Raw genomic sequence first — 12,500 nt, 5'->3', positions numbered from 1 at the left:
GTTACAGCTGGCAGTCCCTGTGTCTCTGGTCGGGCTGGGAGTTACGACTCCAACCAGCAAAAGCGCCACTGCGCTTGGACTCAGCCGAGTCAAAAAGCGAAGCTCAATGGTTGACCGGTAGAGCTTCCGGGTCCTTCACAGGTGACGATGGGGCAAGACACGGCCCAGGGAGTAACGACTCGACCTACCTCCGTTCTTGCCTTACTGGAGCACCACTCCGGAACACTGCTCTTCACGAAGCAGGTACGTCGGTGTAAACACAATATCCGACAGCCTTGTACCTCCCGGTTCCTCCCTTTATAGGGCGTGTTTTCCTTGAGTTATGTAACAGCTCTCCTGTTTACATAAGGGCGTGTTTCCCTTGAGTTATGTAACAGCTCTCCTGTTTACATAAGGGCGAATTTCCCTTGAGTTATGTAACAGCTCTCCGGTTTACATAAGGGCGTGTTTCCCTTGAGTTATGTAACAGCTCTCCTGTTTACATAACCTCTCAACCGCTAAGCATCCTGGGAGATGTAGTCCGTTTTCGCTGGTTACCGTTTTCCTCCCCTCGTATGACAGGAATTCTTGACAGGGGGTTACGCAGCCCCCCTCAATTAAAAAAAATAAAAATTTTAAAAAAAGGGCTATGCCCCGGGGGATGGGGTCCCCGGAGCAAATTATGGCCCCATTTTTTTTTTTCAACAAAAATTGGGGGCAGGCCCTGGGGGATGGGGTCCCCAGGGCCAAAAAAAATGGAAAAAGAAGGGTGGCTCCACAGCCCCCCTTCTAAAAAATACAAAAGATCGGGACAGAGGCCACGCCCCCTTCTTACACCACTCTGCAAACGCTCCCCCTGGCGCGTTTGCAGAGGGGGAACTAATTCCCCTTGAATATTGGGTGTCCCCGGGGGCCAATTAGCCCACCAGTAACCTACAGTATGCGCCAGGGGGCTGCGTTGCAGAGAGGAGTAATGAGGCCACACCCCTTTTTACACCTCTCTGCAACACAGCTCCGTGGCGCTTACTGGAGGTACCTGGTGGCCTAGTTGGCTGCTAGGGGACCTCAGGATTCAAGGGGACTTAATCCCCCAACTTAAAACGCGCCACAGGGCGTGTTTGCACAGGTCACCTCAGGCCCCGTCCCCTTCCTTTACCATTGTACAAATATTCCTCTAAAATCAGCCGAACTACGAATTCCGATTTACTCACCTGTTCTCAGGAGAGAACCCAGTGCTGCATCTTTTAGCCCAGCACTGACCCTGAAAAATAATTCTAAGCGTACTTACCAGTAACTTGTATTTCCTTCCATAGGAATCCATTATGTGGTTTTCAGCAGAAACGTTTCGAAGTGTCCATTTTTGAAACGTACAAATATTCCTCTAAAATCAGCCGAACTACGAATTCCGATTTACTCACCTGTTCTCAGGAGAGAACCCAGGGCTGCATCTTTTAGCCCAGCACTGACCCTGAAAAGTAATTCTAAGCGTACTTACCAGTAACTTGTATTTCCTTCCATAGGAATCCATTGTGTGCTTTTAAGTAGAAAAGTTTCTAAGTGTCTATCTTCACAAACTAACAATATTCCTAAAAAATCATTTGTATGACTTAAACACATTCTTTCAACTGTTTACAAGAGATTCACCTGTGCTGGATCCAGGATCCACCACTGAGTAAGAAAAAGTAACGATAACACTACTTACCTGCGAAGTGAATTTTCTGCCATAGGATAACATTGGTGATTCTATGTGAAAAATGTTCTAAGTGTCAACTTTTAAAATACAATAATAATCCTTAAAAATCACTACTGTAACCAAAACGCTTTTACTCAACTGTTTACAGGAGATGTCCAAGGACTGAATCTAGCATCCAGTCCTGTGGTTAGAAAAGTAATCCATAAAGTAACTAATTGCATTTGACTAAAAATTCACATTGAGCTCAATGTTGCTTTGTGTTTGAAATTGTGTTGCCCATTGCAACAACTGTAACTACTGTACTTGAAAGTCTATTGCCTATTTGCAAAGTATTTAAACTAAAGTAATTCATTCTGAGAAAGTATATTTTGTATTGTAATGTATAATGTAAATAAAAAAATAAAATATCTAAAAATAAACAGTTTAAACAATGTAGTAAATCAGTATAAAAAAATCAGTATACCAATTAATACATTAAAAATTGTCATTTACAAAACCTTTGAAATTCGCCGAAAAAACCATAGGTTTCAGGCTCGATATAGTTAGGAATTAGCATTTAAAAACCCTTAGAAATTCACTGAAAAAACAATAGGTTTTAGGGGTGTTATAGTTAGCTGGACATTTCACTCTAACAAAACCATTGAAATTCCTCCGATATAGTTAGTTGTACTAACTACATCTCGCGTGCCCGCAATCCACTGCTGATGTCACATATTACATCATTCATGACATGGTCAGTGACATCACTGATGACATCTCAAATGACATCACTGATGACATCATCCACGTGACAATCAGATACACCTCATCATACACTAGTATAACCTTTCATCACTCACTGTAAAATAGAGAGTGCCAGATTTAAAACCATTGACACACCAATACAAGTTTCTAAATACCCACTCAGTGATTCCTAGATCTATACACACATCTAATCATTTACCTATAGATTCACTCATACATGCTGTCAATGATCAATAGAACACTATCAAATATACTTATAAACCTATACACCTATAAATCGACAATACACACCAACACACATCCTAATCACTTATGAAGTCATCCTACTCACTTATGCAAACAATGGATCATACTTACTTTTACTTAGCTATACACTTATAAAAACACCACTTCATTGATTCATATAGATAATAACTCATCCTTAGTGTGTTATAAAAACACTATTACAACTATACAGGTATCCATACAGTCACTGAGTCTTATGTATACTTATTTATATACAACTGACACATACACTGGCTTTTATTTTTCTAGTTTGTTGGACATGTACCATTGAGACATATATTGGCTCATCGCCACACCCATAAAGATATTCACTCACCCAAACAACTGTTATAACATGTAGGTTTAACTTCAGATACCTATTGGATCAACTATTCACACATCTTTGGGCAGTCACACAACCACCACCGAACCACACACAGATTCACTCTCCCATACAAATACTCAGTTAACTAATCAATAAATAATATAGACTTTCACGTAGCTAGTAACCAACTGGTGCAGCAGTTTACACAACAACCGACAAAGTGAGTGATATATATATATATATATATTTCCATAGGAAATCCGCAACATTCTATTTGGAATAACGTTGGCGTCGATTGATGAATCTTCGCGAAATTTTCAAAACTTTTGGCCAGCTCCGGTCCGCTCCTATCCTGTGATTCGTCAAGCGGGGGCCGAGAAAAAAGGGATGTCCCAAAACGCGTTTTCCCCATGCATTTTCCCATAGGGCCTGTTGACGCAGCTACAGCCCGAAGTGCTGAACGGAATTACACCAAATGTGGCAAAGAGGTAGTCCTCAGTTCAGACTCGTGCCTTTTGCTTAAATGGTGTAAATCCGTTCAGTAGTTCCTGAGAAAATCAAAAGTAAAATCACATATATATATCCGGGCGGAGCCTAACCACACATCTCATCGTGAGATCTGATTGGCTTAATCCAAGAAGTGTTGGCAGCCATCTTGGGACCAATATACATGATAGCACCTCATTAAAAAGCATTGCAGTTAATAGAAGGTTTTAAGACTTTAGTTACATTATAAATCGTTTGTTGATGGTACCATACTCATTTTAGGAATTGTGGTGTGTTCTAAGGTGATTTTACCATGTGAAAAAGCTTTCTGCTGTGATATCATGAATCATGTTTGAGAGAAAACTATTTTCTCATGCTTTTCCCACAGAGGTTTGGAAGGTGATCTAGAAGCTAAACGGAGAGCATATTTTCTGTAAATTCACATTATCTTTCTCAGTCATGTGAGAATGAAGTCCGACATTCTCAGTAAAACATGTACATCCAACAAGGGCAGAGACTGTCATTTGATTCCTTTGTGTTCTACTGCAGCTTCCCAGAGTGTTCTAAAGAACAACTAGAGCGCTAACAGTCTTACTTATGACAAAAGTATGGCACACCTGAATCCATCTTGATTGGAATAAACTGGTAACACTTAAAACATTTAATTTAAAAAGGAACACAATGAGGGGGTTCATTTTGCGAAAGAAATTATGATTAGTGCTGAAGAAAGAAAAATTAGGGCACATTTTGAGTGACTTCTCAAATCCTCTTCTATTTCATTAAAAAATTCTGATATGCAGACTGAAAAATGCACTTTTAATACCAGCAGCAGACTTCTGTGGTGAGCAGTAGCTTTACTACAGTGATCTAATGAGCAACTAGAGTGCTAACATTCAGAATTGATGGCAAATGTGTGACATATCTGAATACCTTCTTGATGGAATCAAAGTAAAAAACTGAAAGCATTTCCTACTGAGGAGACTGCAGTAAATTAGGAAACTTTATAACAAATACATCTCCCAAGATGGCCACCAGAGACAAAAGATCCCAAATGCATCACAAATATCACCCAGATGTAGCCCACATGTAGCTTAATGACAGAAGTGTGCAAAACACTTATTTTTTGTGTATTTGTAGTTTTCTATTGTGCAGACTTGTCAGGTATTGGAGTGCTTTACATGAGCATTGGTTACATCACACAAGATACAATTCATTTTGGTTGTAGACATGGGGAGATGAAGTGATTTGACCAGAATCACAGAATGTTGAGCTGAAGCAGAAACTCCAACCTGGTTCCCCAGTTGCAAAGTCTGCAGCTCTAGAAGTAACACCACATCCTCTCCCCTAGGTGCAACATTTAATCAAGTGGTCAACTGGATAAAAAAACAAAGATTACAAATAGTTTAAAAGTTCTTTGTCGCTATTTGAAAACTCAGAAAATATGTCCTTATTTTAGTTTTTTAGAGCACTAACCATAATTGTGATGCAAATAAGACCCTCTCATATATGTAATTTCTAAAGGAAATACTCTAGGTATTCCAGTTTTGATTACATCAAGATGACGTCAGGCGTTCCACACTTTTGTAATAAATATAGAATGTTAGCAATCTACTTGTTCATTGGGATACTGTTGAGAGGCATAGGCCAGGGGCACGGACTCTGAAAATTGAAGGCAGGTAGGAGAGTGCAGAGGCAACAATTTGACCACACTAGGCAGGCAGGAAGGGCAGTGGCAGCACTACAGACTATGGAGGGCAGTGGAAAGGGGGGCAGGGGCAACAAACCAATACAGGACTGGCAAGAGAGGCTGTGGCAATATAATAGACCATTGTGGGCAGAAGGAAGAGGCAGTGGTAGTACAACCATACATGCCAACAGACCCGTTTCAGCCAGGAAACGTCCAATGTTTTTAAGCTCAAATGGGCTTTATTTGATCTGTCTACAATCTCCTCTTTTTCAATATAACTCAAAGGAGAAAATCAATACCCCAGTTTTTTTTCAAAATCTCCCTCATACCAAGTTCAAAATGTTCGCAAGTATGGTACATTGGATCATGGTAGGCAGGAGTAATTGGGGTAGGGACATGGACTCCTCGGATAACAGAGGACAGGAGGGACATGGAGAGGTGCACCAAACTGACCCTACAGGGCAGGCATCAGGATTTGCAGCAGCACAATACACCACACAGCGCATGCGGGACGGGAGTGCAGCACAACAATCCATAGAAAGCAATAGGGAGGGGACAGGACCATGCACATGGACAACAGAGAACAGAGGGGAAAGAGGCAATGGTAGCTAGCTGACCATAATGGACAGACAGGAGAGAAAGCTGCAGCATAACAGACCATAAAGGGCAGGAGGGACGGATCAGGGGCATTACAATGGAACAGACAAGCCAGGAGGGAGGGAATAGGGGTCTGCACATGGAAACAGAGGGCTGGGGGCAAGGGGGCAGGGCAGGAGCAGCAAGATGACCATGGAGGTCAGGCAGGATGGGCACTAGAAACAAGACACACCATGGAGAGCAACAATGAGACTATGATGGCATACACACAGACCACACAGGGAAGGTGGGAGGGGCCATGGCAGCACAGAAGACAATGCATGGCAAGCGGGAGGGTTAGTGGCAGCACAATGGCTATGATGGGCAAGAAGGAGGGTGCAGGGGCATGCACAAAGGACCATGGAGGATAGAAGGGAGGGTCAGGACCTGGGCACAGAAAAGAGAGTTCAGGGGAAGGGGCCTCACAACAGACCGTGCGGGGCAGGAAGGAGGAGCAGTTGCAGCACAACAGACCAGGGAGAGCAGAAGGGTGTGGCAGTAAAATGGACCATGGAGGACAGGAGGAAGGGGATAGGGGCATGGCATGTGGACAGGCAGGGTGGAGGTGGCAGGGACAGGTTACAGTCATCTGACAATGCTAGGCAGGTGGGAGGGGAGTGGCAGCTCAACAGAACACTCAGAGTAGATAGGAGTGGCAGGTCCATGTAACATGGTGGGCAAAAAGGATGGAGCAGGGGCATGCACAAAGACATCGGAGGGCAGCGGGAAGGAGAAGCACAGAGGCTAAGCAGGAGGTCAATGATGGGCCATAGAATTGCGCAATGGAGGGCAGGAGGAGTGGACTGGTACATCATGCTAAATGGAGGGCAGTGACAGCACATCAGATCATGCATGGCAGGAGGGAGGAGGCTAGTCCATGGATTCAGACAACAGAGGATAGGGAGGAGGTGGATGGGGCAGCAAGTTAACTGTTCAGAGAAGGTGGGTATTAGGAACTTTATTGTTTTTAAAATGTGTGCCTGTGCGAACTACTTAAAATATGAACAAGTATGCAGCATAATCTCACTTTTATTCAGGAAGAAGAGGACGTTTGTGACTGTGACTCCGAGCTCACTTGGCAGAAACACCCCCTGACCCTCCACCCCCATCGCAAAATGTAATGCCCGTGAAAAGGGTAGGTGGACGCAGTGTTATATAGAACATAGTCCTGAGAGCACGATTGAAAATGAAAACTAGATATAGTATATGGTATAAACTATGCACCAAAAAGTGTGATATAAGATGAACCGGGGTGTGAAATATAATATGCAATACATTGTGCGCAATGACATTCATTGGAGAGCGCAAGATAGCACAGGCACTAGCGCGTGCTATGCGATATGTGCCATGGAGTGTAATATGCACAGGGCAGTGTTGTGTAACCTAACGTTGTAATATAAAATATGTGCTGGGAGTGTAACGTTGCATATGCACTGTGACAAAGATATGGATCCCAGATTGTAATATGTATGGCATAGCGCTGTGCGTTATAACATACAACAAACAAATGATGGACGGAATGCTGACAATGCAGACATTCTCCCCCAGTCAAGAGATCTGGGTTAAATCCATCGTTCTTTTGCCCACTACGCCACCCCAGTTCAGACATGGCCATATGCAAATCAGTCTTGACCCTGTGCCTCATGGGAACAGTCCAGCCCGAACTGCCAAGCCATGTCTTCCCTGGACCGGAATCAAACATCCTAGGACCGGTTTCTGGCTATCAGCCGTCATCAGCCAGGATAGCTTGACTCCAGTGGCGTAGTGAGCACGGGACCCACGTCTGGGCATACCCATCCCACTTAGGGCGAAAAGCGTTACAACAAACAAATGATGGACGGAATGCTGACAATGCAGACATTCTCCCCCAGTCAAGAGATCTGGGTTAAATCCATCGTTCTTTTGCCCACTACGCCACCCCAGTTCAGACATGGCCATATGCAAATCAGTCTTGACCCTGTGCCTCATGGGAACAGTCCAGCCCGAACTGCCAAGCCATGTCTTCCCTGGACCGGAATCAAACATCCTAGGACCGGTTTCTGGCTATCAGCATTCCGTCCATCATTTGTTTGTTGGAACGCTTTTCACCCTAAGTGGGATGGGTATTCCCAGACGTGGGACCCGTGCTCACTACGCCACTGGAGTCAAGCTATCCTGGCTGATGACGGCTGATAGCCAGAAACCGGTCCTAGGATGCTTGATTCCGGTCCAGGGAAGACATGGCTTGGCAGTTCGGGCTGGACTGTTCCCATGAGGCACAGGGTCAAGACTGATTTGCATATGGCCATGTCTAAACTGGGGTGGTGTAGTGGGCAAAAGAACGATGGATTTAACCCAGATCTCTTGACTGGGGGAGAATGTCTGCATTTTCAGCATTCCGTCCATCATTTGTTTGTTGGTGCGTTATAACATAGGCATCGAGGAAGGCATGTTAGATGGGGCAATATAACCCGTGCGAAGGCAAGTGTGGCATGACATATTCACGGGGTGGTGTTACAGTGCACATGGGCTAGAGAGTGTCATAGCATACGCACTAGCTGGTGGAATACAACACAGAGGTGTGAGGCACTCGGCGGGCACTGGTGGGTGTAACACAGCATTGGGCTCAGCCAGGAGCACGCTGTGACTCTCAAGTGAGGTTCGTCTCCTTTCCAGAGAGTAAAATAAAAAGTATTACACATCCGGCAGTGGATGTGTGTTTTATTAACCGTGAGAGGGGTTTCTTGCATAGTTTGGTCGAATTTTTGTCAAATCCCATTTGAATGGCTTGGTGTGCGTGTATATTAAACGTGCCCGTCAATAGCTACCCATGTTTGTATAAATAAACAACAAAAGTGTCTACTTGGAGAGTACCCACTGGCGGGGGCGCCGGGATTAGGCACAGTAGGGCGTCAGACACGTCAGAGCTTCACTAGCGGTGTAAATACATTCCATGTGGATTCATTCTATGCATAGTCGCCTTTTAATGAATATCACGCAAATCGTCATGGTGATAGGTACATATGGTTTGTCCAGCATGTCCTAGGTGTTTCTATAAATATATATTTTTTTAAAATAATAAAAAACAGAGGCCGCCCCCGGGCGATGGGGTCCCCGGGGCCATAAGTGGCCTGAGGAGGGGGGCAACGCAGCCCCCTCCTAAAGATTTTTTTTTAAAAAGGCCATGACCCGGGGGTTGGGGTCCCCGGGGCCGATTAAGGCCTTGTGAGGGCCAAATTAATTTTTTTCAACAACAAAAATGAGGGTGCAGGCCCTGGGCGATGGGGTCCCCAGGGCCAGTATATTAGAAAAAGAAGGGAGGCCTCACAGCCCTCTTTCTTAAAAAAATTAAATAAATAAAAGACCGGCATCATGCTGGAGGCCACGCCCCCTCCTTGCAGCACTCTGCAAACACGCCCCCTGGCCAGTTGTAAGTTGGGGAATTAATTCCCCTTCAATACTGAGGGTCCCTGAGGGCCAACTAGCCCAACAGGTATCTCCAGTATGCGCCAGGGAGCTGCGTTGCAGACAGGTGTTCTGAGGCCACGCCCCTTTTTACACCTCTATGCAACGCAGCTCTGTGGCGCTTACTGGAGGTACCTAGTGGGCTAGTTTGACCCTAGGGACCCTTAGGATTCAAGGGGACTTAATCACTCAACTTAGAACAGCCACAGGGCGCATTTACACAGTGGTGAAGGGAGGGGACGGGGCCTGGGATGACGTGTACAAACATGCCCTGTGGCGCGTTTTAAGTTGGGGAAATAATTCCTTTTCAATCCTGAGGGGCCCTGGGGGCCAACTAGCCCACCAGGTCCTTCCAGTAAGCGCCACTGCTCTGCGTTGCAGAGAGGTGGTGCAGGCCGTGCCCCTTTTTACACCTCTCTGCAATGGCGCTTACTGGACGTACCTAGTGGGCTATTTTGCTACTAGGGACCCTCAGGATTCAAATGAACTTAATCTCCCAACTAAAAACGGCCACAGGGCGTGTTTACACAGTGGTGAAGGGAGGGGACGGGGCCTGAGTTAACGTGTGCAAACAAGCCCTGTGGCGCGTTTTAAGTTGGGGAAATAATTCCCCTTCAATCCTGAGGGACCCTGGGGGCCAACTAGCCCACCAGGTGCTTCCAGTAAGCGCCACTGCGCTGCGTTGCAGAGGTGGTCTAGGCCGTGCCCCTTTTTACATCTCTCTGCAACGCAGCTCTGTGGCGCTTACTGGAGGTACCTAGTGGTCTAGTTGGACCCTAGGGACCCTCAGGCTTCAAGGGGACTTAATCTCCCAACTTAAAACGGCCACAGGGCGTGTTTACACAGTGGGGAAGTGAGGGAACGGGGCCTGTTGTGACGTGTGCAAACACGCCCTGTGGCACGTTTTAAGAGGTACTTTTAATCCCCTGCCCTATTATATACTAGGGGTTTACAGAGGAGGTCATGCTGATCACAGGGGGACCCCACGCATAGTGTTCCCTAGTGTATGTAGGTGTTTTCACTGTATTCTGAGTGTCTTTTAACATAGCACTGGCTCTAGGACTGGTTAGTCAGACTCAGTTACCACCATTATCCGTCTGAAAAAGTTGAGGGTACAGGATGATTTTGCAACAAGGCTTCTTTCTGCTCTTCTGTTTGTTCTTTCTGCACGTTATCCTTCTTCCTGCACTTTTCTTCATCTTTGAGGACTTCTGTTGCTTCTTTCTGCATTTCTTTTTTTTTCTTTCTGTGCGTTTTTTCTCCCTTCTTCACATGTCCCATCTCTGTAGGCATAGTTAGGAATTAGCATTTAAAAAAAACCTTAGAAATTCACTGAAAAAACCATAGGTTTCAGGGGCGTTATAGTTAGCTGGACTTTTCACTCGTACAAAACTATTGAAATTCCCCCGTTACAGTTAATTCAGCTAACTATAACTCGCGCGCCCGCAATGCACTGCTGATGACGTCACATATTACATCACTCATGACATGGTCAGTGACATCACTCATGACATCACTGATGACATCTCAAATGACATCACTGATTACATCAACCTTGTGATAGAGTGGCAGACCTCCTCTCCCCCTAATATAACCTTTGATACACACATTCAAAAAGAGAAACTAACCTTTTCCAAACAATGGACGTACCAATATCAGTTACAACAACCTATTCAGTAATTCTAAGATCCACATACACATCCACTCATTCACCAACAGTCCTATACAGTCACTCATACATAAACTCACTCATCATATGTACTCATACACCTATACATCCTGTTACACAATGCCACTCATCCATAGAGTTACTCACACACATAGTCACTCATGCTAATAAAGAATCAAACATCCATTTACTTGCATATACAGTTATACACACACCACCACACTTACTTCTACAGAAACTTACACATACTTAAGTCTTTTAAACAATCACTTATACAAAACACATACTTATTCATACAGGAACTCTTTCAATCTCTCACTCTCACATATACTCACCAATAGTCACATATACTAGTTTAAGACATATGTAGATACTCATAAAGACACTATTGAGACAGTAATTCACTCACTAACACACCCATGCACACACTCATCCACCCATACAGTCCTGCACACATGCTGTCTTCAACACATACAAACAGTGAGTCACTCATTCATGCACCTATGCACTACGTAATACCCCCACCGAACCATACACTCAGACACTCATACTGATACTCAAAAAAACAACTAATAACCTATATAGACACTCATGTAGCTACTCACCAACCCATGCAGCCACTTACACACAAAGTGAGAGACTGATACAGATATTTACATATTTAAACATTACTCACTAAGCCATGTATTCACTAAGATACACTTAATCAGTCAGTTATACAATCAATTTTTCAAAAACAAATCATCCATTTAGACACTTATATACCCATTTATTCTTCCATCGACCTTGAGATATACATATATAAAACATATGTAATTTTCAGAAAAACACACATTCACTGGATGATGTCATCAGTGATGTCATTTGAGATATCATCAGTGATGTCGTGAGTGATGTCACTGACCATGTCATGAGTGATGTAATATGTGACGTCATCAGCAGTGCATTGCCAGCGCGCGAGTTATAGTTAGCTGAACTAACTGTAACAGGGGAATTTCAATGGTTTTGCACGAGTGAAAAGTCCAGCTAACTATAACGCCCCTGAAACCTATGGCTTTTTCAGTGAATATAAATATATATATATATATATTCACTTAAAAACCCATAGGTTTCACACATGTTATAGTTAGCTGGACATTTCACTCGTAAAAAACCATTGAAATTCCCCCGTTATAGTTAGTTCAGATAACTATAACTCGCGCGCCCGCAATCCACTGCTGATGACGTCACATATTACATCATTCATGACATGGTCAGTGGCATCCCTCATGACATCACTGATAACATCATCCTTGTGATAGAGTGGCGGTCGCGCGAGTTATAGTTATCTGAACTAACTATAACGGGGGAATTTCAATGGTTTTTTACGAGTGAAACATCCAGCTAACTATAACATGTGTGAAACCTATGGTTTTTTAAGTGAATTTGCAAGGTTTTTAAATGCTAATTCCTAACTATAACGTGTGTGAAACCTATGGTTTTTTAAGTGAATTTGTAAGGTTTTTTAAATGCTAAGTTAAGTAGGTTTTAAAAAAAAATAATCTTTTTATTGTGAAATTCAAACAGAAAAAAA

The 12,500-nt window shown here is 43.8% G+C and overlaps 1 protein-coding gene across 3 annotated transcripts in view; it reads right to left on the bottom strand.

Moving 5' to 3' along the window:
• The window catches only part of CLCN3 (Cl-/H+ antiporter 3), an 846,805-nt gene that overhangs the window by 746,870 nt on the left and 87,435 nt on the right, over positions 1 to 12,500 (bottom strand). The gene's annotated exons all lie outside the window — the stretch shown is intronic.

Source organism: Triturus cristatus, chromosome 2_2, assembly GCF_964204655.1.
Source record: "Triturus cristatus chromosome 2_2, aTriCri1.1, whole genome shotgun sequence".
Lineage (NCBI taxonomy): Eukaryota > Metazoa > Chordata > Amphibia > Caudata > Salamandridae > Triturus > Triturus cristatus.
Note: the sequence above shows the minus strand (reverse complement) of the source record. Positions and strands in the feature narration are given on the sequence as shown.